Here is a 5,005-nt window from a genome sequence, read left to right as displayed (position 1 = left end):
AGTTCATCGCTCCGTATTTTCTATGGAAGGGAACAGAAAAACAGGTAGGAGACTTCAGACATCCAGGAAGAATGCGATCCTCGGCATTTTTTCCTATGTCTGAATGGGTTAGGGTTCTGGATAGTCTCCGCGTATCCAGAAACGTAGAGTTGCGTCAGGCCCATCATGTTTTTCTGGCTTGAGCTGGTGTGTTACGGCGAAAGGCAGTTATACCGGCTATACAGATACAGATAAAGAAAGGATGGTTCTGGATACGCTTGGACTATCCAGAACCGCGCCTTGGTATGGTTCTAGAAACAGAAACGGTTTTGGATACAACAGGTGAGACACCCCTTACCTGGCAGGTGCGACCAGGTAGGCCAGGCCGTACCAGCTGTATATACAGGTGAGCACGTGGTGGTACCAGTGGAGGAACAGCAGCGGCCGCTTTCTCAGGACAATGAAGGAAGTGTCGCCAAACTCTACTATCTGGGGAAACATGATATATGATACATACAGTGACAATGACATGGCAATATGATGCAACACAAACACACAAACACACACACACACACACACGCACACACGCACGCACACACACAAACACACACACCCTCTCTCTCTCTCTTACACACACACACACACACACACACACACACACACGCACACAAGCCCAGGTCCCAGTGCGGAATCGACACAAACACACAAACAAGGCAGCCTAAAACAATACTTCCGAAAACTGACCTTGCTGAAGATGTACAGCGCGGACCAGAGCCCAGTGACGGGCCGGGTGTAGTACTGTTCACACACGGACCGCAGAAAGCCTTGGTGCCGTACGGTGTGCTGCAGTGCCGGGATGTACCGTAAGGCGCCCAGGATACTGGGGGAAATAAAGGGCAGTCTGCGGTCATTGTACCCAGAACCGTGCCTGATTCTATGCCTGAGTGGGTGAAGGGTAGGATCAGACGCGGTTCTGGATAGTGTCCGCGTATCCAAGAAGGCACGGTTCTGAATAGGGCATGGTTATGGATAGTCTTTGCGAGAACTCTTCCGGCTTTAAACATATGTCATATGAAACCTGACCTCTGACCTCCATTCCTTGATTTTCGTGCTTTTGACCTTTGAACGGTTAGGACTTTGAGTATAGGACTATGACTCTGTTTTGACGAATCGGACTTTTATGTTTACTGTATGTTGTCCACTCTTGTCTCACTGTATGTAACAATGTCTTGTGTAATTTTGCTGGGCCTCTGGGAAAACATGTAAGCTGAATGGGGCCACCCAGCCGTGTTATAATGAAATAAATAAATAAATAGACAGATCATGTGAGGCGAAACTTACCTGTTCCTGTTCTCACGACACTGGGGGAATTTGATCCGGTATATGTTATGTTAGGGAACTGCGTCGGTATTTTATGTATGCTACTGTTTGTAGATAAAGGTTGTCGAGAGGGGAATATGTTTAAAGAGGGGTAGATCTTCTAGATAAAGGGGAAGTCTAGTGTTGGCGAAACGTAGCCCTAGGCTAGACATACCTGCTGCCCTTGTCAGGTTTATATATAGCACCTAGGTCTATTTTGTACACGCCTTGTCACTTCTACTGTACAATGCACTTTTCAGTGGTCAGGGATTACAGTCCTTAGTGTAAAATAGCTAAATCATTTGGTTTGTTGGGTAGCCCTGGCTTTGGTTTGGATTTTTTTCTCTTAATGCCTACGATCATGATAATGATCATTCTGAGCGAAGTGAGGAATGTCGTGTACAGTGCCTTTCTTAATGGCACAATTAAGGTCAATGACATTGCAGGATTCGAACCCGGGACCTCTTGGTTCTAAGCCGAATGCTCTGCTGTTAAACGACACGACCCCACGCCTGTGTGTGTTGTCATACAATGTATCGAAATCATAGCCTCTACCAGGCTTCTGGAGGCGGCTGGAAAGAGTAGAAATCGGGCAAATAGAGAGATAACATGCCAAGGGAGTTTGTCTGCTGGGAGAGAACATCTTGCCGCATCCGAAGCCTGGTAGAGGCTATCGAAATCATATGTACTATACCTGAAAATAGTACAGGTTCCACATCACCAGCGGCAGTTTTAAACGGAACGGGTGTAATAGTTTTGTACATTGTTAAGCCACCTTTTATGTTGTGGCAAGCCCTCTGTAATAGCCACTGGCTAGTTGGTCTGCCCTGCTGGCTTTGAGGGTTGAACAGCCGAATAGATAAACAGATAACAAAACATGTCAGCACCATACCTGAAGAGGGCCATGCCCAGGTTCCACATGACCAGCGGCAGCGTTAACCGGAACGGTTCCCGGGCCGCCATGGCCCTCCGCCCGCCGAACACCAGCGCGACGTACGCTGCCGACAGCGGGAAGCACCAGGGCCAGACGGTCCGGAACCAGCGCAGGAAGCCCGCGGCGTCAAACCCGGCCTCAAAATCCGTCAGCGGGAACGGGTAGGGCACGTCCGACTCGTTAAACCACGGCATGGTGCTGCTGAGAAGGTTAGCCGGCGTGTGTTGTGTGGCAAACACGCTCGTATGTTGCGAACACGCTCATGTAGCGAACACGCCTTTCTGTAGCGAATCTGTAGTATCGAACACGCCTTTCTGTAGCGAACACGCCTGTATGTGGCTAACCACGCCTGTATAATTATGTGACAGTCCCGCCAACACGCGGTCAGGCCACACTGACACAACATTGCGTCAGGGTTTGCAGAGCTCTGACGTCATGTCTGGCGCTTTCACTATGGAGACGCGGGAGGGGTTTTCAGCGAGCTGCGCCAAAGCAAACTCCGGCGCCACATGGCTTTGTGTAACAAGGAGCGGGCTCAAACAAACTGACACACTCTGAAGTAAAGACTAAGCTTTTAGCCTCCAACACTAACTACAAAGAAGTGTCCATTCCGTGACGGGTTCATTCCGTGAACAAAGTTGATGGAGTCAACCGAAAATTTGGGGTAAGTCCCAATTCTTTGTAGTTAGTGTTGGACGTTTAAGCTTAGTCTTTATTTCATAATAACTTGTACCAACACAGATGAACTTTCATGCTAAACTGACACACTGTTGTTATAACCGCCTTCGTAAAAGGCAGCTTTCTCGTGTCTCAAAATAACATACTTTGTACTGGTTTATTCTGCTTCATCCAGGATACTGAAAGACCCCATACACCCCCTAACGAGTGCGGACAAAAGTCGCCTGACGGCGCGCTGAAGGTCGTCCTGCCCTTTTGACACGTTTTACAGGTCAGGTCACGCCGACTGTTCATCACGCCCCCTTCACGTGAAGAACCGGCGCCAGCGCGTGCCGGGGTATGGACACTTCACCTGTCAGGGGAACCAAGGACGTTCTAAGGTCTCTCTGTGCAGACGTCGTAAAAACTTAAGAAAACGAGCAACATATTCAAGCCTGTCTACAGGGAGCACTTAAGAGACTTAAGCAGCCAAGATGCATACTATTACATGTACTTTTGATAAGAAGTCATAGGGGAATATGTGTTGGATAGGCAATACCCCTCCAGTGCCAGTGCAATTAGATGCTTTTTTGGCAATGGCAACATCATTTAAAGACCTTTAAGCAGTGAGCACAATGGTCGGTGATAGAACGTCCTTGGTTAACGTGAGCATTAGAATAGAGGTTGTTTTGCCATTCCTCCAGCCGTGCTTGGCTTAGAATGTAAAGACACAGACACGTGTGGTATGTCGTTGTACGATTTTGATGTTCTAGGTTCTAGTGTCAGAACTAACCAACGAAGGGATCTGACACAGCCTTATCAGTAGGAAAATTTATATTTTGACCTGATATTATGGAAAGAATCATTGCTACAAAGGGACATAATGTAGGGCATTGTTCGTGTCGACCTCCTTCAGCGCTACACGGGCACCAAAACATCGCACGAACTTTGTAGCCAAGGCAAAGTCCAAGAGTTAACTGTATCTAAAAGCGCCAAAGTAGTGCAGTGGCCGCCGTGGACATTGGAGTTTGGAGCTTTTGTTTATGTTTGGCAGTTCGACCTAAATGTACAAGGCCACACCAAGTGATTCTTATGGATGACGTCCTCTGGAGTCCTCTAAATCTAATGCGAGAGTGCGAGAACAAAACAAGAAGGCAGCAGAAAAAAACAAGATGCCAAGATTTGGAGTAGACCAACCGACGACAAATGTTAGGGCACAAATTGGATGAGATCTGGAGAACACAGCGTAACAACCAACAAGTCTTTTGTTCAGGAACAGGAGTTGCCGTTCTGCCCTTTTTCCTCCCTTTCATCACATGTTCCCATCTAGCGATTTGTAACACTTTCATGACTTTTTGGTCATAGTTACAGGAAGCGGACTTTCTGGGGTTTTTTTCTGGGAACAGGCCGAAATCAATGCGCGAGCGGACGTCATCCATAAAATTTACTTGGTGTGGCCCAATAACAAGTGCCACACGGTGCCAGAAGCGGGGTACATACCGATCTGAAGAGTTGTACGGTACTATAAATAGATCTCCGCAAACATGAACTTTGATCACCATGCAGTGTATGGCGGCATGCACGTGTTTCAAGCCCCGAATTCCCACCTCAATCAGTCTTAACTCTATCTAACCGTGGGCTTGGGGTGGTGGTGGCTAAAAGTACCCGCGTCAACTTTGATGTCGGATAACGTCCGAACGGTTTGCGCTAGAACCACCAAACTTGGTGACTTTTCCTAAAATATTGAATCAATGGAATAAAATAGTCCTTTGCCGTGGCAACGGGTTAATACACTCTAATATTCTATTATAAATATGTTGTATACCATTAAGTTTCCATGGGATAACGTATCTAGACGGTTTTGGCCAATATATTGACGTCATAATTACGTCATATTACGTCATAAAGACATCAAAGTTATTGTTATGATTTTTTTACTAGTACACCATCCCCTGAAAATTTTGTGGTCAAGCGATATACTGTAGCTCACAGAGCGTGTATAAAGTCTCCACCAGACTCCTTTTGCAGGCTGAATAAATCGTAGAAATCGGTATAAAAAGGGTATTAATTGGCGAG

General features: G+C 46.9%; 1 pseudogene; it reads right to left on the bottom strand.

The window, feature by feature from the left end:
• LOC109461948 overlaps positions 1–2,649 on the bottom strand; it is a 14,608-nt pseudogene extending 11,959 nt beyond the window's left edge.
• Positions 2,650–5,005: the final 2,356 nt, after the last annotated feature.

The sequence above is a fragment of the Branchiostoma belcheri genome, unplaced genomic scaffold (assembly GCF_001625305.1).
Source record: "Branchiostoma belcheri isolate BF01 breed outbred unplaced genomic scaffold, Haploidv18h27 scaffold98, whole genome shotgun sequence".
Taxonomy (NCBI): domain Eukaryota; kingdom Metazoa; phylum Chordata; class Leptocardii; order Amphioxiformes; family Branchiostomatidae; genus Branchiostoma; species Branchiostoma belcheri.
Note: the sequence above shows the minus strand (reverse complement) of the source record. Positions and strands in the feature narration are given on the sequence as shown.